The sequence below is a fragment of the Bos grunniens genome, chromosome 28 (genome assembly GCF_055505025.1).
Source record: "Bos grunniens cultivar Pamir isolate PY7600 chromosome 28, Bosgru_T2T1.0, whole genome shotgun sequence".
NCBI lineage: Eukaryota > Metazoa > Chordata > Mammalia > Artiodactyla > Bovidae > Bos > Bos grunniens.
The window spans coordinates 24754426-24779134 of record NC_141192.1 but is presented as its reverse complement, the minus strand read 5'-3'; positions in this window follow the sequence as shown (position 1 = coordinate 24779134).

Here is a 24709-nt window from a genome sequence, read left to right as displayed (position 1 = left end):
GAAAGTCAATGGAGAGGCATAGATAGACATATACTATTGATCTGAATATTGTATAATACAGAGAAGTTTAGAAAATTTAACTCCTAAAACAGATTTACAGCTTTTATATCTTCTAAATTTACTTTTCCCAAAGCCTGAGAAACAACGTCCCTATGAGGTAAAAAAATGGCTGTGGTATAATTGCAAGAGTCACGATGCAGTGAAAGAACCCTGACCGTGGAAGAAAACTGGATGCTATTCCTTTCCTTCCATTTATTACCCAAAGGTATGTTAAATTCCCAGTACCCCAGAGTCTTCAGCTTTAAAAGAAAAAGCAGTGAAAAATCTCCCCTAAGACAGCTCATGAATCTGAAGTTTAAGGACTAGTTTAAAAACTGCTGACGAAATAGAGAAATCAAATTATTCTCTGATCATCACAAACATTAACATCCCAAATAATATAAAAGAATTTCTTGCAAGTAATTCTAACTCATTTTAATTCAAGTTAATAAGAGACTTGCCTGGGAATATGAATAAAGTAATAACTTACGCAAGCCAGATAAAATAACTGTGTTTAAACATTGGATCTATAATCTTTTTTTTTTCTTTCTACTATATTTATATCCAGGTGATTTTCTACTGCATTTTACAAATGTTACCTAATAACACTACTACATTCTTCAGTTACTTCCACTACCATTTCAATTACTTTAATCTTTAGTGAATACCCCTTGAAAGTTACACACATTTACAAAAGCCTACCTTTTTATTTAAGTTCCCTTTTGATCTTTCATCAGCTTCTTGCAAGAGAAGGGAACTGTCTCACCTTTTATTGTGTATTTTGATGACCTAACAGACTAACCCTGTAGAAATAGTGGCAGTAATTTCTTCTGAAAGCTCTTCTAGTCTTCACTTTATGCAAAAAATTTATCTGTTTGGGATATTATAATACTCATAACCTGGTTTTCATTTTTGTTTTTATTTTGCTTTATTTTCTTTGTTTGCACATTTGTTTCAGGTTGTTCCCATATTCTTGGCCTGTATAAAGTCAGCACAAAATGAAAGACTTTTGGGACTAAGGATGTAACAGTAACTTCCACCAAAGTCAGGTCGTTATATTTACCAGGTTGCAATGAAGAATTGGAATTGTCACTCTGACATAAGTCTATTTTTGTAACCAAGTTAGAAAGTTAGATGAGAACAGTTAAATCCTGTGTTCCTATGGCCATGTTAGAAATTAACACTAGACAATGTGGAGATAAAGGAGTGAGAAAAAGGAGTGAGAACCACTGTGTTTCTATGAGAAAGCTCTTAACTAGGCTTGATTTAGATTTTTAAGGGAGACAGAAAGAATAAAAAAAATGGGTATAGATTAAAAATAAAGGCACAAACTATTTGACTTTTATTTTTACTTCTTACTATTAAAATCTCATTTATTTCACTTTTGCACTGTGCTTCTGGGAAATGGCTTTTATAACCAATGATTTTCTTTTTTTTTCTTTTTAATTTTTAATATTTTAGATTTTTAAATTAAATTATAGTTGATTTACAGTGTTGTATGAATGTCTACTGTACAAGCAAAGTGATTCATATATATATATGTGTCTATATAAAACTGCATTCTTTTTTTGTATAAGATAACTAATGAGAACATTCTGTACAGCATAGGAAACTCTACTTAATGTACTGTGGTGATCTGAATAGGAAGGAATTCAAAAAGAAGGGGTTTGATACATGTATATATATGACTGAACATGTTGCTGTATAGTAGAAACTAACACAACATTGTAATGCAACTCTATTCCAATAAAAAAGAAATAAAACACTTTTTTTTTCTAAGGAAGGTAGAACCAAGCAAGACCAAAAATTTCACAGCTTTGACAACTGTACATAGCAAATGTTATGCTTCTGGCTCAGATGGTAAAGAATCTGCCTGTATGTGGGAGACCCAGATTCAATCCCTTTCCCAGGAAGATCCTCTGGAGAAGAGAATGGCTACCCACTCCAGTAAACTTGCCTGGAGAATTCCTAGGACAGAGGAGCCTGGTGGGCTACGGTCCTTGGGGTTGCAAAGATTCAGACACTTCTGAATGACTAACACTTAATTTTATACATCCCTTACAGATATTGGTATGCCAAGATTTTCATGCAAAATTCTGTTAATATTGTCTGTGGATTGGGCAGAAAACACATGTGAGGAGTCTGGAGGCCAGCCAGAGAGGAGTTGAGCTTCAATATAAGCATCATAGCCTGCAGTTTCCTTCAAATCATTACAAAGAATCATGTACCAGAAGCAGCACTTCATCTGCTCTGTCATCAGTCACTCACCCAGTGAATATTAACATGATCACTCTAGAGACTAAAATAAATTAATACAGCATAAGTAGTGAATCAAATATAAAATATTAATTAAAATAGTTATTTAAAAAGGAAATTGTAATTCTGCTCTAGAGTTAGGTAGAAGTACTAAATCTGAGCTTCCCTGGGTTGCTCAGACAGTAAAGAATCTTGGCTGCAAAGCAGGAGACACAGGTTTGATTCCCAGGTCAGGAAGATCCCCTGGCTTACACTTTCCAGTATTCTTGGCTGAAAAATCCCATGGACAGAGGAGCTTGGTAGCTACAGTTCACGGGGTTGCAAAGAGTCAGACACAATAGTGCAAATTCCACTTTTTACCTTTTTTGCTATATGTGTATGGTACCATTCTGTAAACTGAAGGATATTCACTGCATATAAAATGAAAAGTCCAAAATACATTGAAAAATGGGAAAGAGTGAGATAGCCAGTAATATTAAGTCCTTAAATTTTTGTAATGCTGCTGCTAAGTTGCTCCAGTCGTGTCTGACTCTGTGCGACCCCGTAGACGGCCTCCCACCAGGCTCCCCCATCCTTGGGATTCTCCAGGCAAGAACACTGGAGTGGGTTGCCATTTCCTTCTCTCAAAAGCTCTACAGACAAGCAAAAGCTGAGAGAATTCAGCACCACCAAACCAGTTCTTCAACAAATGCTAAAGTGGTCATGATGGGAAACCTAGTTAGTAGCAAGAAAAAATATTTTATCAGTATTTCTTATTATGATGTGGTGGAAGGAAGAAAGTATCAAAAGTTGCTACATAAATCATCTTTAATTAAAGTCAAAGCCATTTATTAGACATGGGGCACTTTTAGATTTTAAAACCCAAAATTGGCAATAAGTGGGAACTAACACTTGATGCATTTAAAATTATTGAATGAAAAAATTGTATAAGCCCTGGTAGGAAAGTTATGACCAACCTAGATAACATATTCAAAAGCAGAGACATTACTTTGCCAAAAAGGTCTGTCTAGTCAAGGCTATGGTTTTTCCTGTGGTCATGTATGGATGTGAGAGTTGGACTGTGAAGAAAGCTGAGTGCTGAAGAATTGATGCTTTTGAACTGTGGTGTTGGAGAAGACTCTTGAGAGTCCCTTGGACTGCAAGGAGATCCAACCAGTCCATTCTGAAGGAGATCAGCCCTGGGATTTCTTTGGAAGGAATGATGCTAAAGCTGAAACTCCAATACTTTAGCCACCTCATGCGAAGAGTTGACTCACTGGAAAAGAGTCTGATGCTGGGAGGGATTGGGGGCAGGAGGAGAAGGGGACGCCAGAGGATGAGATGGCTGGATGGCATCACTGACTCGATGGATGTGAGTCCGAGTGAACTCTGGGAGTTGGTGATGGACAGGGAGGCCTGGTGTGCTGCGATTGATGGGGTCACAAAGAGTCGGACACAACTGAGCGACTGAACTGAACTGAACTGAGGCTGAATAATTGTATGTTGATATACAATTATTAGTTTACATGTATACAACTATTGATACAAACAAAATAATTAAAGTGAGTAAAAGAAGCCAATATGCAGCTCACCAATTTCTACCTTTTTAAACCACTGACAAGCTAGTTCACTTTCCTTGGGATCATGGATCTCTCCATGAAACCAATTCAAATGTAAAATGTGGTTTATTACTCATTTAAACAAATTTTACCTAAGTAAAGATGAAACCTTTAAAAAAATCCTGTGATTCAATTATATTAAATTAGAAATAAAAAGGTAAGCCCTGATGGCCGAGATGGCAAAGAATCCACTTGCAATAAAACAGACCTAGGTTTGATCCCTGGGTCAGGAAGACCCCCCTGGAGTAGAAAATGGCAACCCACTCCCATATTCTTGCCTGGAGAATCTCATGAATAGAGGAATCTGGCAGACTACAGTCCATAGGATCACAGAGAGATGGACACAACTGAGCAACCAACACTTTCACTTCAGAAATAAAAATGACCATTTGTATGTATGCGTGAGTTAATAGTAATGACAATATTGAAAACATATAATAATTAGTAATCTACTTATGTGCCACTATTGAATTCTGTGAAATAATTCATAAGTAAAAGAAAAATCAAACACTTATAGTTGATCATTCATTTGATTTACTAACATTTTGGTAATATAGATTTTACATTAGTCATGTAACATTTTCTGATCTGGTTCTCATATTTGGAAAGAATGTATTTTAAGAAAAGAAGTCCAATTCATGTTTTTAATGTTTTAGGTTTTAAAGCTTAATCTTTATTTTAGATGTTTTAAAATGAATTAGTTATATAATTAGAGCTGCAAACAATTATAAGCATGAGCAAAGTAAAAGAAAAAAGAGGTTTAATATTTCAATTTTTAAAATATGGAGTCTATCATTAAATCATCTAAAATTAGAATTGTTTTCACCTCATTTTATTTGAAATTTTTGACAATTTGAGTTGTCTCACCTAAACTAATTAAAAAAAATACCTCAGATGTTGTTTGCCATTTTAATAATGCAACAATGATTCATTATTGTATCTTTTTTCCAGATTCAACTTGAGAATAAAATTAAATTTGAAATATATTCATTCAGTAGATAGATAAGTTTAAAAAAAGTATGATGTTTTTTATCCAATAAATATAAATGATCAGGAGGTAATTAAACTATAACAGGCTTTCCCCCCCCCCCTTAATACAAGGAACAATTGGCTTGGTGCATCATCAATTACAGAAACATATCTGTCAAAACCATAGCGTCTGTGGGATGCCCCACAGTAACATGATGCCCCAAAAGGCAACTATGTCCTGCAGAGTTTTAGAGTAACATAAATTGTCTTCCACAATATCCCCCCAAATAGTGGCTATCACCTAAAAATGTCACAAGTACAGAACAAAGGACAAAGATTTAATTTAAAAATGCTGTTTCTCTGTATATTTCAAAGTAAATCAATATATCAGAAGAAAGATGACTTTATACTAGATATGAAGAAGTCAGTGTAGTTCAGGTCATTATCCTTTCCCTCTTTGCTTTCTCCCTGACATTCAGAAAAGTGTTATTCTTCTCAAATGAAATAGCTTTTGCTATTTGCATTTTGTTTCTCTATTGATATATTACCTATATTTGTTTATATATTTTGCCTTATAAAACATTATGCTGCTGCTGCTAAGTCACTTCAGTAGTGTCCAACTCGGTGCGACCCCATAGACGGCAGCCCACCAGGCTCCCCCGTCCCTGGGATTCTCCAGGCAAGAACACTGGAGTGGGTTGCCATTTCTTTCTCCAGTGCATAAAAGTGAGAAGTGAAAATGAAGTCGTTCAGTCATGTCCGACTCTTAGCAACCCCATGGACTGCAGCCCACCAGGGTCCTCCGTCCATGGGATTTTCCAGGCAAGAGTACTGGAGTGGGATGCCATTGCCTTCTTTGATAAAACATTATAAATTAATTTAAATTCTATTTTAAGAAAGTCATTGAAACTATGTATTCTAAATAACCAAAATCATGAATAACAATAATTTTTAATTTCTTAATGTGTAAGAATTAAAACAAATCATTGTTAACATAAGAATCCTGACCCTTTTGTTTGTAATATTTATATGTAATATATGAATGTATAGTCATTATATCTGTATACATATTATTCTTTTGTATGCATGTGTCAGATATTTAGGCATTAGATATAAAATAGTTGAAATAACTGACCAACAGGAAAATCCTCCAAAGTCAAAGGAGTATTCTTACTATAATAGAATATACATCAAATTCATCCCAGGAAAATAAAATAAATAATTTCTGGTGGCCCTTGAGAAGGGCAATAGCAGGTCTGTATCTGCACACCAAGTTCTAGGAGCTATGTGGTTCTAGCAAAGATGCTATATCACAGTCATAAATTGCAGTTGGATCATCTGATTGATCGTGTGATTAAATTTTGCATAGTTCATATCATTCTGCAAAAGTCATCTGACTTCTGCCTATATTGAACTAGTGAGTTAAATGGGGATTTACTAAGTATCGCCCCACTTTCTAGTTTCCAAAATTGATTTATCTGTGCAGTTCCTCTAGAGTAAAGTAATGCTTCTGCTTTACCAAGTTTACAGACAGTTTCAGGGGCTTGTAATTAGCCCTTCTTCCATAGTAGTCCTCGTGTCTGAGAGCCATTATATTGCTAAGTATGTCTTTCCAATTACGCTTTTCCAAACTGAGGATATAACTATATGGTATCAATAGTTTGTAAACCAACTGGACCCACTTGGTTTGTGGCTCAAGTAAGCTGGAATTGACTGTCTATTAATTGGCATTATAAGCCTGCACTTTGATTGATGTACCAAGTGGCATGTTAGTGGGTCTCCCGGTATGACATAGTTTCAGATCCACTGTCTAGTAATCACTAAAAGTTCTGGGCTTTCCCTTTCCTCAATGCTCAGACATGCTAAAAATGTTTACATTTCCCTTTGAAAAAAGTTTTGGCGGAAGATTTATGGTATGTATTTGTAGCAATGGCCAGGAGTTTGTCCTCCAGATGAATCAATCTTGTCTTCAATCACGGAGTTCTGGGGCTGTGAATTAACTTAGTTTGGATACTAAGATATCCACTTGCACACCTCTAGTCTGGCTTCCAGAGCTAGGGTTTTCCAGAAGAGGCAATACTCTGGTAAGCTGCCCATGTATTTTCTCCCTAGGGAGACCATGCTATTACTCAGCACCAAAGATCTCTGAACCAATGTACCATGATTATCAGTGTGTGTCCCTGCTGCTCTTTTACAGTAGATGTGCTCACCCAGCTTTTGGCAGTAAGTGCTTCACTTGTTATCCATTATTCTAGATCCCATCATCACTGAATTCAAGGAATTTAGCTCCGTGATAGTATCTACTATAGCCTTACCTAGTCAAATGGTAAGCAACCATAGAGATTTAGCACTGGCTTAAATAGTATTATACTATTTACTATCTTTATTTAAAGATAACACTGCATGAGACATAATTTACACGTGGCTTAGTGGTAAAGAATCTGCCTTCTAATGCCTGAGATATGGAGATGTGGGTTTGATTCTTAGGTTGGGAAGATTTCCTGGAGTAGGAAATAACAACTCACTCCAATATTTTTGCCTGGAAAATTCAATGGACAAAGGAGCCTGGCAGGCTACAGTCCATGGGGTCACAAAGAGTCAGACATGACTGAGCACACAGACCATATGTAATTTACATATTGAGTACTTATTCTTCATTTCAAAACTTCAGTTTATCTTCCAGGTAATTGAAGTACATTCCAGAGCAAGTTTATAAAGAATAAATAATGGGTGGCATTTTTTTCTGAGCCAAAAACATTTAGAATGTTTTTTGTTCTTTCATCCACTTAAAACACTTGGTTTCATCATTCTTGATACATCAGTCAGTCAGTCAGTTCAGTTGTCCAACTCTTTGCGACCCCATGGACTGCAGCACGCTAAGCCTCCCTGTCCATCACCAACTCCCAGAGTTTACTCAAACCCATGTCCATTGAGTCGGTGATGCCATCCAACCATCTTATCCTCTGTCGTCACCTTCTCCCATCTTCAATGTTTCCCAGCATCAGGGTCTTTTCAAATGAGTCAGTTCTTCACATCAGGTGGACAAAGTATTGGAGTTGATACATTCTTGACACATATTTTCTTCAAAATTCTCTACTTAGTTAAGATATAGTGGAAAGTCTACCATTAATCCCTGTTCCCATACAGTGGATTGCTCTAAGATTTTTATGCTTAATTCTCCATTTAAGTCATCAAGTTACATCCTGATGTTGGCTTACAATAATCACTTTTGTCATTTTTTTCTCACATGCCACCTACGATCTTTATATTTTAGGTCAGGTATGCTTAGGTGTTTACTTCTTATTCCTTTGTTTCAGTTATTTTAGAGAGATTCCTGTTTGTTTTTGGTGCTTGATGACTGATTATTCCCCATAAATTGACTCTCTTTTCTGTTCTCAAGTCTATTATTTCATCTATTGAAACATTTACACATCCTGTACTATTTCTTTTAATTCTGGAAGAGATGTCTCACTTTTGTCCTCCATATTATGTATTTGATTTCTGAAGTTCTGAATCAGTGCTTTACTATTTACAAAATGAATTTAATAAGATAACTGGCTTCTTACTTTAATTTCATTTTTATGCATCTTAGACAAATCTCTTTTAATTATTTTGTTTTTGTTATTGTTGTTACTGTTGACTCCCTGTCTACTTTTGACCATTCAGGGAGAATATCCATATTCAGGAGAGCAGCAGATTTTTTAGATCAGAGGTGTGCAAATGTATTCTGTTAGGGGCCGTGCGTGCATGCTTAGTTGCTCAGTTGTGTCTGACTTTCTGACCCCATAGACTGTAGCCTGCCAGGCTCCTCTGTCCATGGGGTTTTCCAGCAAGAACACTGAAGTGGTTTGCAATTTCCTCCTGCAGAGGATCTTTCCGACTCAGGGATCAAACCCAAGTCTCCTGCATCTCCTGCACTGTTAGGTGGACTCTTTATTGCTGAACCACCTGGGAAGCCTCCAAAGGGCCAGATATGAGATATTTTATACTTTGTAGGACTTCTGGTATCTCTTAAAAATACTCAACTCTACTTTTGCAGTGCAAAAGCAGTCATAGACACTATCCAAAAAAAATGGGCATTGTTATCTTCTAAAAAAAAATTATTTACCAAAAAAGATGATATTAGGAGAAATTTTTTATAATTCTGTTTTTTGCACATCTTCAAGAAAAAGGCACTGGGAGGATGTTTACAGGTCATCTCTCTATGATACAGAGATCAAAGATATTCCAGAATAGGGAGATTTGCCTACATATCTGAGTAACAAACAGTGAATCCTTCCCCCTTCCTCCTGAAGACATTTAATTACATTCCAGAGTAAAATTACAAAGTCTGTCTCTGAGTACAATTGGACAGATTTTCTAACAATGTTCTTATAAGATTAGGAGAATCCTAGGCTCTATGTTCCTTGGCTATAACACTAACTTATGTGTGTATCATCCACTTGGACAAGCACTGCATTGTCCACCATTTGACTGGAGTGACAGTAGACAAGGAAAGTTAGTCTAGTGTATGCTGTGAACAATAACTTGTCTAAATCTATTTGGGCTTGCTATTTCCTTACCAACTGAATTTATGGAAATATGACAAGCCAATCTTAGGATTTCCTTGATCATCTGAATTGACGGTGGAGGGCCATATTTAGTTGAGAGACCTTGGCTTCCTTACCCTTTTTCTAGATAAATATGATCTTTACAGTATTCTCAAAGAGTTTGTATTCCTCTTCCTCTAGGTCTAAATGCCTAATGTGGGGCACACATTTCTCTCATATATCTCTCAAATGAGGTAAACAGCCACATGATATAATACTTGGCACTGATTTAGTCTTCATGGTTGAGAAGAGGACAAACCAGTGTGCCATTATGATCTTTATCCTTCAAAAATTCAAGTTAACACTTTCATGTAGTTGACAGTGGTGAGAGAATACAGTATTTGAGAGTTCTTGATTATTTCATAAGACAGTGTGACACAATGGAGAGATATTATTTATTAAATGTTTTCATTGAATTAGTTTGTGTTACCATACTGGGGAGAGATAAAGAAGATGAGGTGAAATCTCCTTTTATCTTCTCCTTGTTTATCTCCACCTATGTGGTCCTTTCTTCCTATATAGCTCTGTAGAGTTCATGGAAACAGTTCCCCACTTTTGGGGAAATTTTGCTAAAATCGTGCTGTTCTGATGCTAAACTTCTTTTAATTTTCCTTTATAAATATGTTAATCTGGAAATTTATTACTCATGGCATATGACACTCAATTAAAAATTTAAAATATACATACATATTTTTCATTGTAATAATTGTGCAAACCATACATTAAAATTTAGGATGAATTTTAAATATACACAGAAGTAAAATCCATTTTGGAACAGTTTAGGAACTTGAGTTTTACTCTGCCCCTTGGTTACAAATTAAAGCTAAAATTACAAACTGGATTTTAAATGGAAACAAAATAAAAATATAAAAGATATAGAAATTCATTCGAAGGGCAATATATAATTAAATCCATTGATGAAATACAAATAGTTCTTCTAGAAATGTCATGTCACATGACATGCTTAAGTGGTAACAAAAGTCACCTGAATCTCCAACACAAATTTTCAAAAGTTTAAAGCGTATTTGGAGCTCCTTGCATGGAAGAGCTAATGAATTCTGGTTGATTCAGTTAACAAGAAATACTAACTAAAAGGTTTTTTTGTTCTTTTTCAGGAGAACTAATAGATGGATCAACCAAATCTAAGAATGTAGATATATTAATAGCCTTCAAATAATCCAGCCCATATATCTGCAAGTACATTGTTCAAAGAAGGTAAAGGTAGTACTTAAAAGGTCAACTTGAACTACAACATTTGGAAACCTTGGAGTTTCAATGAAGAGTTTCATCAGCAAACTTAACAACACTCTTCTTTCATTTTAATAGAAGGCTGGAAGAGCTGTTAGACTGGTTGTCTCTTGCTTTGGCAAATTGAAAACCAGCTCTCCATGTTGACATGTTCTAGTCCATGCAAATCAGCAATAAGATATGCATAGACCATAAACAATTCTAAAGTCCACATATATGCTTAAATGTACAACTGTATGAATTTAAATAAATGTATATGTATGTATGCATGTGCTTGGTCTAAATTTATAGACATAAAATCTCAATGAATTTTTAAAATATTCTATGTAACTTACAGTATAACTAATCTGCTCCTAGAAAATGATCTGTCTATGAGTTCTACCTGGTCCTACTTGAATGTGAGACAAATGCCCCAAGGGCATAAAATTTTACATAGTTATGTTAGTTATCTGTATCCCAAAATTCAGATATATTTACTTAGGGAACAGACCTGGTAGTTCTGGATTTTATCATGGAGGATAAACCTGAATAAATCATGTCCACATTTATTTTGGCTTAAAATTCAACATTCAAAAAGCGAAGATCTCAGCATCCAGTCCCATCACTTTATAGCAAACAGATAGGGAAAAATGGAAACAATGACAGACTTTATTTTCTTAGGATCCAAAATCACTGTGGACGGTGACTACAGCCATGAAATTAAAAGACACTTGCTCCCTGGAAGAAAAGCTATAACAAACCTAGATATCATATTAAAAAGCAGAGACATCACTTTGCTGACACAGGTTCGTCTAGTCAAAGATATCATTTTTTCCGGTAGTCATGTATGGATCTGAGAGTTGGACCATAAAGAAGGTTGAGCGCTGAGGGACTGATGCTTTTGAACTGTGCTGGAGAAGATTCTTGAGAGTCACTTGGGAGCAAGGAGATCAAGCTAGTTGAATCCTAAGGGAAATCAACCCTGAGTATTCATCGGAAGGACTGATGCTAAAGCTAACATTCCAAGAATTTGGCCACCTGATGTGAAGAGCCAACTTATTGGAAAAGACCCAGAAGCTAGGAAAGATTGAGGGCAGGAGAAGAGGGTGACAGAAGATGAGGTGGGTGGATGGCATCACCGACTCAGTGGACAGAGTTTGAACAAACTCCAGGAGACAGTGAAGGACAGGGAAGTCTGGCGTGCTGCAGTCCATGGGGTCACAAAGGGTAGGGCACGACTGAGCAATTGAACAGCAACATTTATTCTGAGTGAATACACTTTAGTTAACTCATTGTCTTATAACAACTTCAGATAAATTCTGGACAGGCTAAACTCCATTGATTCTACTGTACTTTTACTCCTGGCATCATTGATATCAAACTTCTTTACACTCACAGTAGGCGTGGGGTACTTAGTGGAAGATAGAGAAGAGGAGATATTTAATCTTGGTGAGTGGTCTGTAGCTTTCCAAGATTCTTTTTCCTTGGTAACACTATCAAAAAGAGGCCCATTTTCTCCTGAGAATCTAGCTTATCATTAGCTTGTGAATAAAGACAGAATATTCTTGATTTTCCTCTTGTGTCAACTGTGAGGATACTCAAGAAGTTAATTTATGAAAGCTACCTGGAAATGTTTAAAAACTCATGAATTTTGATGCCACTTTTGGCTTTATCTTATTTTTCCTATTTTTATTTTCATTCTGCCCCAATTTATTTTCTTTCAGAGAGCTGGTTTATTCTCACTGGAATGTGACATGTAGGTTATATAATTACATACATTAAATATAGATGGGATATTGTCAAGTGATCTGGAACAATCTTGACCAAAATATTAATATCTTTCTTTTTTATTTTATGGTTAATGCTAAAAAATGGTAACTTTTATGTTCATACATTTATTATATATTCTCATGAGTTGGCCATTTTTATTCCTTTATTTCTGATTTTAAGTTTGATTTATTGGCAAAAAATCATTCTCCAACTTATTTTTATTATAGACCTTGAAATCAACTCACAGCTAATTTAACCATCTTTATATCATTGTGATTATCTAAGTAATAAAATACCATACTATCATTAAAATAACTAAATGACATCTCATAGTCTCATCATGAATAAGGAGTTATTACTCTGCTGAGGCAGCCATATTCTTTGATCAAAAGCCCTAGAAATTATTAGCTTTTATCTCTCTTTTTCAGGGGGAAATTTTCTCAGCACTCTTTTTATTAATTTAGGGACTTCAACAAATAGTTAAAATTAACCACTTTATAAGCCATAGCAATTTCCAAAAAGAAAGTGAGTTTCTTCTATAAATCAATCATCCACAATTAAGATGATCATATAGCCACGTTGCCAGAACAGTTGCTATTTACACCTGTTGTTTAAATATTCAATCTGGTTCAAGTTTTGCCTTGGATTTAGTTTTTCAATAAACCATTTTTAATAATAGTTCCATTAAAGTAAGTCAGGATGAATGTGACCCCCATTTATGCTTTTAGTTTCTGCTATGATCTTGTTTAACAGCTTCTGAAATGTACGTGCAGTAAACAACCTTTCTGATATTAAATGTAGTGAAATCTGAAAGATGACCTGATGTTTTAGTGAGGTAGCCCTATTAGCAATTCTTTTCAAGGGCAGCAAGAAGGGCTTTGCTAATAAAATATGTGCTGGGACTGTGAGACAGCTTTATCTAGGAATAGCTTATTTCTTCTGCTCTCAGTGATGACGAATTTATAATGATGCTGCTTCTGCTGACTACTTAGTATACCAGCCATTGAGCTCACACAGTCCATGCTTAGTGACTTAGAAGGCTCTAACCCTTCAGGCTGCTAATTGGGGAGATCAGCAGGAAAGTGAGAAATTTATGTTAGGTCAGAGAAATAGGCATGGGAATAGATTCTAAGCTGTTTAGCTTTGAACTAGAGAGAGGATTCACAGAAGATATTATTTTATTGAAATGCATCTTTCCTTTGGGAATAGAACTGAATGTATCAAATGAGCTAAATATGTAAAGAATATCATTAATGAAAAATTAGAGACTTAATTCCTGTTTCTCAGAAAGTTGATGAGAAACACACAACTTGAACAAAATGTTTGTTGACAGTTACTATCCACCATGGGAACAATATTGATTTCACTAACACATGAAAAATCAGAAGACGCATATTATAGAAAAGACCTCTGTCTCTACTTCACACATAAGTAGGTTTCTAGAAAAACTGAATCTGAAGGTTACATTTTAACACTTGTAGCTGCAGAAGATGACTGTACGTTTCCTTCCAAGAAGCATGACCTTTTTCCATTTCCTTTAAAATCATTTAAGAGATTTTCTTTCATTTTTGATTCAATGGGTTTTTCTATATACATACAAAAATGATATGGTAGCTCTTAAGGGGTTAAACTCATTAAGATATATATATCAATGTCATTAAAAACTTGAAAAAATTACTTTTAAGAAAGTTTGGCCTTTTTAAAATTTAACTTAAAATATTTAAAAATAATGTTTCATCAAACTTGAAACATCTTACAACATTACCAATACTATTGTAAATTAAGATTATGAGTTAAATATTAAAAATAAAATTATTCACCTCTCTGGTGGTAATGTAAGTATAAAACTTGATGGAGAATTGTATCAAGTTAAAAATATGTTCTTAGGAAATTATGTTAAAATCACAGAAATGTGCTTTGGTTGAAGCACACATAATTTTTAATTGACAATCAAGTCACAATATTCTACCAATTTAAGTAGAAATTTAAGTTGTTAAAATGTATAAAGGTTCTTATAAGTACATAGAGTAACTGGCCTACAAAGTATTTGTGACAAAGTTGATACTGAATATAAGAAAGATGCTTCAGCACTTTTAAAAATACGATAGCACTTTCACTGCTGTTATTAACCGTATTTTAGAAATGTGTGAGCCTTTGAAATACTCTTGTAAATGAAGCTAAATAATTCACAATCCCATTGAATATTTTGCAAATGCATTTTTAACTTTTTGTTTGCAGTTTGTTCTTAATCTTTGGAAATATGTAATCAAATTTTTCAATAAATGGAGGACCAGAAAACTCAGCTTTTGAAACTTTTATCAAATTATAATTTAAAATAATGATTTGCAGCCAAGAAGACATTGACATTTATCTCTATAAAAGTGACAGAAATGATACAAATTAAACAATTAAGACGCAAAAGATACTTATGTCAAAACTTTAAAATTCTACACTTATTTTTGAAATATGTCATCCTATGGAAAAATTATTGCATTTTGATTTTTAATTGTATTAATTTATATTCTATTCCAGAATAAATATATATAAAGTTCAAAGGTATGAAATTTTGCAACATCTAAATTTAGTTAAATATTCAAAGATCACAACCATAGAAAACATTTTTGACATTTTAATTCTTGTAAAAGAATATTCCAAAGTACTGTAAATAGAAGGGAAGAAAATATATATTAAAACATCTTTCAGTTTAGTTCAGTTCAGTCACTCAGTCGTGTTCGACTCTTTGTGACCCCATGAATCGCAGTACGCCAGGCCTCCCTGTCCATCACCAACTCCCGGAGTTCACCCAGACTCACATCCATAGAGTCGGTGATGCCATCCAGCCATCTCATCCTCTGTCGTCCCCTTCTCCTCCTGCCCTCAATCCCTCCTAGCATCAGAGTCTTTTCCAATGAGTCAACTCTTCGCATGAGGTAGCCAAAGTACTGGAATTTCAGCTTTAGCATCATTCCTTCCAAAGAAATCTCAGAGCTGATCTCCTTCAGAATGGACTGGTTGGATCTCCTTGCAGTCCAAGGGACTCTCAAGAGTCTTCTCCAACACCACAGTTCAAAAGCATCAATTCTTCGGTGCTCAGCCTTCTTCACAGTCCAACTCTCACATCCATACATGACCATAGGAAAAACCATAGCCTTGACTCGACGAACCTTTGTTGGCAAAGTAATGTCTCTGCTTTTCAATGTGCTATCTAGGTTGGTCATAACTTTCCTTCCAAGGAGTAAGCATCTCTTAATTTCATGGCTGCAGTCACCATCTGCAATGATTTTGGAGCTCAGAAATATAAAGTCTGACACTGTTTCCACTGTTTCCCCATCTATTTCCCATGAAGTGGTGGGACCAGATGCCATGATCTTCGTTTTCTGAATGTTGAGCTTTAAGCCAACTTTTTCACTCTCCACTTTCACTTTCATCAAGAGGCTTTTTAGTTCCTCTTCACTTTCTGCCATAAGGGTGGTGTCATCTGCATATCTGAAGTTATTGATATTTCTCCTGGCAATCTTGATTCCAGGTTGTGCTTCTTCCAGTCCAGCATTTCTCATGATGTACTCTGCATATAAGTTAAATAAGCAGGGTGACAATATACATCCTTGAGGTACTCCTTTTCCTATTTGGAACCAGTCTGTTCTTCCATGTCCAGTTCTAACTGTTGATTCCTGACCTGCATACAAATTTCTCAAAAGGCAGATCAGGTGGTCTGGTATTCCCATCTCTTTTAGAATTTCCCACAGTTTATTGTGATCCACACAGTCAAAGGCTTTGGCATAGTCAATAAACCAGAAATAGATGTTTTTCTGGAACTCTCTTGCTTTTTCCATGATCCAGCGGATGTTGACAATTTGATCTCTGGTTCCTCTGCCTTTTCTAAAACCAGCTTGAACATCAAGAAGTTCATGGTTCACATACTGCTGAAGCCTGGCTTGGAGAATTTTGAGCATTACTTTACTAGCGTGTGAGATGAGTGCAACTCTATGACCTAAAAGGTGAAAATATTAGTCCTTCAGTGGTGTCCAACTCTTTGCAACCCCATGGACTGAAGCCTGTCAGGCTCCTCTGCCCATAGGATTCTTTACTGGAGTGAGTTTCCATTCCCTTTTCCAAGGGATCTTCCTCACCCAGGGATCAAACCCAGATCTCCCCCATTGCAGGCAGATGATCAAATAATAATACTGGTAGAAAAGACTATGTTTGCAATTATATGTTTGTTTATTGTGGGAGTTTTTGCATTTAATACTAACAAACACCCTGTAAGTTATAGAGTTTAGAACATGGATGTCGAGAGCCAAATAATTTGCACAAGATTATTACTCAGTTAGTCCCAAAGCATACAATGTAAGTTCTTTAGAATTAAAGAATCACAGTTCAGTTCAGTCACTCAGTCATGTCCAACTCTTTGCGACACCATGAATTGCAGCAGGCCAGGCCTCCCTGTCCATCATCAACTCTCGGAATTCACCCAAACTCACGTCCATCGAGTTGGTGATGCCATCCAGCCATCTCATCCTCTGTCGTCCCCTTCTCCTCCTGCCCTCAATCCTTCCCAGCATCAGGGTATTTTCCAATGAGTCAACTCTTTGCATGAGGTGGCCAAAGTATTGGAGTTTCAGCTTTAGCATCAGTCCTTCCAAAGAACACCCAGGGCTGATCTCCTTTAGAATGGACTGGTTGGATCTCCTTGCAGTCCAAGGGACTCTCAAGAGTCTTCTCCAACACCAAAGTTCAAAAGCATCAATTCTTCAGCACTCAGCTTTCTTCACAGTCCAACTCTCACATCCATACATGACCACTGGGTTGGTCATAACTTTCCTTCCAAGGTTTAAGTGTTTTCTAATTTCATGGCTGCAATCACCATCTGCAGTGATTTTGGAGCCCCCCAAAATAAAGTCTGACACTGTTTCCACTGTTTCCCCATCTATTTCCCATGAAGTGATGGGACCAGATACCATGATCTTTGTTTTCTGAATGTTGAGCTTTAAGCCAATTTTTTCACTCTCCACTTTCACTTTCATCAAGAGGCTCTTTAGTTCCTCTTCACTTTCTGCCATAAGGGTGGTGTCATCTGCATATCTGAGATTATTGATATTTCTCCCAGCAATCTTATTCTAGCTTGTGCTTCTTCCAGCCCAGCATTTCTCATGATGTAATCTGCATATAAGTTAAATAAGCAGGGTGACAATATACATCCTTGATGTACTCCTTTTCCTATTTGGAACCAGTTATAATTTACCTAGATGCTAGAGGACATATGGTGTGGTAACCTTGTTAACTTTATCAGTACAAGTAGAGGAGAAACAGGGATGTCAATAAATTATCCCACCACAAGTATATCTGGTTTCCTTTACCATTTTACTCAGGTCTAAGTTGGTTCTCTTTATTTGTTGCTCACTACAGAGAATATGCTGTTTCCTTTTGATTAGGATCATATAACGGAGAAGGCAATCGCAACCCACTCCAGTACTCTTGCCTGGAGAATCCCATGGATGGAGGAGTCTGGTAGGCTGCAGTCCATGGGATGGCTAAGAGTTGGACACAACTGAGCGACTTCACTTTCACTTTTCACTTTCATGCATCGGAGAAGGAAATGGCAACCTACTCCAGTGTTCTTGCCTGGAGAATCCTAGGGACGGGGGAGCCTGGTGGGCTGCCGTCTATGGGATCGCACAGAGTAGGACACCACTGAAGCGACTTAGCAGCAGCAGCAACAGCAGGATCACATAAAAGAATTGTTTGGTAGACAGCAAAGTTTAGAGGGAAGCACACAAGATATAAGGTCATGTATATGTTTGAATTTCCAGCTTCTGAATCTATTAGTTGTATGAGCTTGAAAAAACACTGAAATGAATCTTTGTCCCTCATTTGTAGAATAGTCATAACAAGTCCAGAAATATGGGGATCTCATGAGAATCCAGTATTTCCAGTACCCTCTATTTTTCCACATCTATCTCAAAGATGAGATAATTGGTAGGGATGCATACAGTATGATAGATTAGCACAAAATTCACTGTACTTTATTATTATTATTGTTATTACTGTTATTATTATTTTATCATTATTTTGCTTCACATATTTGCAGTGTTAAACTTTGAAATTAAAGCTGACAAACAAAAATATCATGAAATTCTGAGAATTTTCTTAGTAACAAAAAGTTAAAACTAAAGGTGCTGATGCTCCAGGTACGGCTTAAGCAAAGTTCAAAAAATGTGAATCCTATCTCTTAAGTTACAGTAAAGTATTTCATTTTGGTAGCAAGCAAGTTCCTTCAGGCTTAGGTCAGAATTTCTTTGAAATAAAATGGCAACCTATCTGTACTTTTCTACTTTTCTCAGTAAAACGTTAGAGTTAGGTTTTGGCTATCTTCTAAAATTTATGTGTTTCTTACAATTTTCTACACAATTATTTTAAGACTACAAGATGAGGATGCCTGTTCAAGTTGGGTGATCCCAGATCTATTTTACTACCCCAAGAGGCAGGGGAAAGTCTTTCCATTATTTTCTTAATTGAGATCTTTCCAGATTCCTCAATAATTTTATTTCTTTGCAACCATTTCTACAATGAAAACAGTCCTGCCTTATTCAGTATTATCTTTTTATGGTATAGGTCTCCATTCTTATGTTTACTAGTCTCATTTGAATTATTAAAACTGTGCATCCATTCCTTCTGAAATAGCTATCCTCATTTAACTCATTGGTGATAATTTAATAATATCATACCCAGAAATGCTATGGTAGTGGGGAAACAAACAAAAAAACAGATGCTGTGTGTTATCACTGGATATCAGGGAGAATTGACTGGAGATAGCAACCCTCAGTGGGGTAACTGAAATATCTTTGGTGCATCGTCTGGAATTTATTATTTTCTTAGCCACAGATAGGCAGTATTTACTCTGGCCTTGAGAGCTTGAATGGTTGCCTTGTTATCCTGATATTACATCCAAAGTTTCTAATGACTGGAACTTTGATTATAGGTTTCCCTTTAAAACACACACAGGCCTGTGACAAAGATTTAATTTGAGATGACTCAGAGGGTATTCTTCCTTTTGCTGAAAAATATTCCAGAACCAGCTGTGTTTGTTGGCATCAGTTCTACTCAAATGATGACCTAGTTTGACTTTGGAGGTCCTTTTCTGAAACACAGTTTGGGAGATAGCTTTCTTATTAGCAAAGGAAATGTGTTAAGGTCCTATAAGAGAATTTTATACACTAGTAAAACTCTTACTGTTTTGCACCACTCCACTTTTTAACTTTTATTCATTAAATTATAAGGGTAAAATAATTAATAATAGGTAAATAGTCAATAAAACAGTGATTCTAGCCAAGATTAATATTTAGTTTATATATACCTTGGTGGTTTGTATTGACTCTAAGACATAAAAGTTTTTCACATTTTGCATCAAATTCTTAAATTTGCGGAGTGCCCTTCACTCTACCTACTGTCCCAGCTACCTGGGAAATTTCTTTAGAATCTCTGAACTTAGGCACTGAGGACCTACAGGATTCTACTCCAACTATGTCTATTGTTGGTTTTAGTTGGTGCTGTTTCTGCTAGGCAGCCCTAAGAGTCCTGTCTTTCAAAAAGAGCTATCAGTCTTCTTTACCCTGTCCCATGCAGGTGAAGTAGCCAGGTTACAATGGTTATTGAACACCTCTTTTTTGTTATCTTCATGGCTGAGAGTAGACCAATATACAAATAGAGGGATTACCTTCTATGGTGGTGATGATAATACCTCAAGAACAATTTTTTAGCCACTTTAGCATTCCCTATAGACTAGGGCTCTGTGCCATTAGACAGCTTTCCTTCACAACTATCCTCTTATTAGCATTAACACAAACTGTAGCCTATGTGGGACTTGCCTCCAAAGAGTGATGGAGACTGGGAATTAAGCCATAGGCAGTGATGAGAAAAAAACCAAACATTGACTGGGAACAGGAGCTTTTCCATAGAGCAATTGTAAGCAACAGAAAAGAAGTATGAATAGAGGACAAAGACTTGGGGTTGTTGGGTGCTGGGTAATACCCATGTGTGGATACCACATTTGATCAGAAGAGTTAAATTCTATTGCCATTTAATAGGGTAGTTTACTAAAACCAACTGAATTCCCACATGCATTCAGTTCAGTTCAATTCAGTTCAGACACTCAGTCATGTCCAACTCTTTGTGACCCCATGAATCACAGCACGCCAGGCCTCCCTGTCCATCACCAACTCCCAGAGTTTACTCAAACTCATGTCCATCGAGTAAGTGATGCCATCCAGCCATCTCATCCTCTGTCATCCCCTTCTCTTCCTGTCCCCAATCCCTCCCAGAATCAGAGTCTTTTCCAATGAGTCAACTCTTCGCATGGGGTGGCCAAAGCATTGGAGTTTCAGCTTTAGCATCAGTCCTTCCAATGAACACCCAGGGCTGATCTCCTTTAGAATGAACTGGTTGGATCTCCTTGCAGTCCAAGGGACTCTCAAGAGTCTTCTCCAACACCACAGTTCAAAAGCATCAGTTTTTCAGTGCTCAGCCTTCTTCACAGTCCAACTCTCACATCCATACATGACCTCTGGAAGAACCATAGCCTTGACTAGATGGACCTTTGTTGGCAAAGTAATGTCTCTGCTTTTGAATATGATATCTAGGTTGGTCATAACTTTCCTTCCAAGGAGTAAGCGTCTCTTAATTTCATGGCTGCAAAACCATCTGCAGTGAATTTGAAGCCCCAAAAAATAATGTCTGATGCTGTTTCCACTGTTTCCCCATCTATTTCCCATGAAGTGATGGGACCAGATGCCATGATCTTCATTTTCTGAATGTTGAGTTTTAAGCCAACTTTTTCACTCACCTCTTTCACTTTCATTAAGAGGCTCTTTAGTTCCTCTTCACTTTCTGCCATAAGTGTGGTGTCATCTGCATATCTGAGGTTATTGATATTTCTCCTGGCAATCTTGATTCCAGCTTGTGCTTATTCTAGCCCAGTGTTTTTCATGATGTACTCTGCATCTAAGTTAAATAAGCAGGGTGACAATATACACCCTTGACGTACTCCTTTTCCTATTTGGAACCAGTCTGTTGTTCCATGTCCAGTTCTAACTGTTGCTTCCTGACCTGCATACAGATTTCTCAGGAGGCAGGTCAGCTGGTCTGGTATTCCCATCTCTTTAAGATTACCCACTGACTGTTGCAATCCACACAGTCAAAGGCTTTGGCATAGTCAATAAAGCAGAAATAGATGTTTTTGTGGAACTCTCTTGCTTTTTCCATGATCCAGCGTATGTTGACAATTTGATTTCTGGATCCTCTGCCTTTTCTAAAACCACCTTGTACATCTGGAAGTTCATGGTTTACATATTGCTGAAGAATTGCTTGGAGAATTTTGAGCACTACTTTATTAGCGTGTGAGATGAGGGCAATTATGCGATAGTTTGAGTATTCTTTGGCATCACCTTTCTTTGGGATTGGAATGAAAACTGACCTTTTCCAGTCCTGTAGCCACTGCTGAGATTTCCATATTTGCTGGCATATTTAGGGTAGCACTTTCACAGCATCATCTTTCAGGATTTGAAAGAGCTCAACTGGAATTCCATCACCTCTACTAGTTTTGTTCATAGTGATGCTTCTTAAGCACCACTTGACTTCACATTCTAGGATGTCTGACTCTAGGTAAGTGATCACACCATCGTGATTATCTGGGTTGTGAAGATCTTTTTTGTTCAGTTCTTCTGTGTATTCTTGCCACCTCTTCTTAATATCTTCTGCTTCTGTTAGGTCCATACCATTTCTGTCCTTTTTCGAGCCCATCTTTGCATGAAATGTTCCCTTTCTATCTCTAATTTTCTTGAAGAGATCTCTAGTCTTTCCCATTCTGTTGTTTTCCTCTATTTGTTTGCATTGATCGCTGAGGAAGGCTTTCTTATCTCTTCTTGCTAATCTTTGGAACTCTGCATTCAGATGCTTATATCTTTCCTTTTCTTCTTTGCTTTTTGCTTCCCTTCTTTTCATAGCTATTTGTAAGGCCTCCTTAGACAGCCATTTTGCTTTTTTGCACTTCTTTTCCATGGGGATGGTCTTGATCCCTGTCTCCTGTGCAATGTCACGAACCTCTGTCCATAGTTCATCAGGCACTCTGTATCAGATCTAGTCCCTTAAATCTATTTCTCACTTCCACTGTATAATCATAAGGGATTTGATTTAGGTCATACCTGAATGGTCTAGTGGTTTTCCCTACTTTCTTCAATTTATGTCTCAATTTGGTGGTAAGGAGGTCATGATCTGAGCCACAGTCAGCTCCTGGTCTTGTTTTTGTGACTCTATAGAGCTTCTCCATCTCTGGCTGCAAAGAATATAATCAATTAGACATATATTAAAGTGTGGGCTCAAACAGTATATTATTGGAGTAGTGATACCACCTAACAATTACTGAAAATTAACAGTACTTTTAAAATTATCAGATTTATTTTATAGATGGCTTACATTAATTTTGTGTAAGCACTAAGTGTACATAAATGTACTAAACAGTAGTGAAGCGTGTAGTATATGAATAGCGATTATAAAGAGTTTAGGCCAATAACAGAGTTAGAGGGCAGAGTCCCCACTATTGTGCTCAATTCTGATGTCACTGGTAAGTTCAAGTGGTTTCCAAAAGCATCCTCAGTTTTGTTAACTCACTAGATAGACTCACAGAAGTCAATGAAAGCTGTTACATCCACAGCTAAAGTTTATTGCAAGGAATGGATACAGATTAAGATAAGCCAGCGTAAGATTCACAGGTCAAATCTCAGAGGGTTCTAACATAGACCTCTCTCCCTGGAGTAAGAACACATTGCTCTTCCTACACTTATGTGTGACAATATGCTCAGAATATTGACCACCAGAGAAGTTCACCCAAGCTTCAGTGCCCAAAGTTTTATTACTGTTCCATTGTGTAGACATGATTGATAGATTGATTGTGCACATGGCTGATTTCGGTTTCCAGGTTGATTCATATTACATGCACCAAAGCTCCATCTGAAGTCACATTTTTAAGACCATTCAGTATGACTCAGAGTTCTTGAGTAAGCCAAAACGTGTGTATCACACACAACATTCAGGGGCAAGAGAGTAATTTGGAGAAGTTGGGGACAAAGGCTAGAAATCCCCCTGGACAATTCAAACTCTTCATTATACAAATTATGTATAATTATAAATACTTGAAGTATATGAACTCACTAGATACCAATATCTTGAACACTAGAGAAGGTGTGTGTGTGTGTGCTCAGTCACCATCACCTCAGACTTTTTGCCACCCCATGGACTGTATTGCCCCATGCACCAGGCTTCTCTGTCCATGGGATTCTCCAGGCAAAAATACTGGAGTGGGTTGCAATTTCCTTCTACAGGGGATCTTTCAGACCCAGAGATTGAATCTGGGCTCCTACATTGGCAGACAGATTCTTTATCACTGAGCCACATAGGAAGGCCCATTTTGACACTACTTATGATTATATCCATGTAAAAGAAAAGACTGTGGTTGTCAATCTTGCCCTTGGCAGTATATTCTAATATTTCAAGTGATGTTTATCATTTATAATTAAAAATAAAATGAATATATCAAATAACTTTATAAAAATATTTTACTCTTTCTACTAGAATAAAATACACCAGGAATGATTTGAATCTTTTACCTACTTACTATAATTACACAGTTGATAAATATTTTTGTATTCATCATCACAGGCATGATATATATTGATAAAAGTAACAGTTCCGTTCAGTCACTCAGTTGTGTCCAACTCTTTGCAACACCATGGACTGCAACACACCAGGCTTCCATGTCCACCATCAACTCCCAGAGCTTGCTCAAATTCATGTCCATTGAGTTGGTGATGCCATCCAACCACCTCATCCTCTGTCGTCCCCTTCTCCTGCCTTCAATCTTTCCCAGCATCAGGGTCTTTTCCAAAGAGTCAGTTCTTTGCATCAGGTGGCCAAAGTACTGGAGTTTCAGCTTCAGCCTCAGTCCTTCCAATGAATATTCAGGACTGATCTCCTTGAGAATTGACTGGTTTGCTCCCCTTGCAGTCCAAGGATCTCTCAAGAGTTTTCTCCAACACCAAAGTTCAAAAACATCAATTCTTCTGCACTCAGCTGTCTTTATAGTCCAACTCTCACATCCATACATGACTACTGGAAAAACCATAGCTTTGACTAGATGGAACTTTGCTGACAAAGTAATGTCTCAGCTTTTTAACATGCTGTCTAGGTTGGTCATAGCTTTTCTTCCAAGGA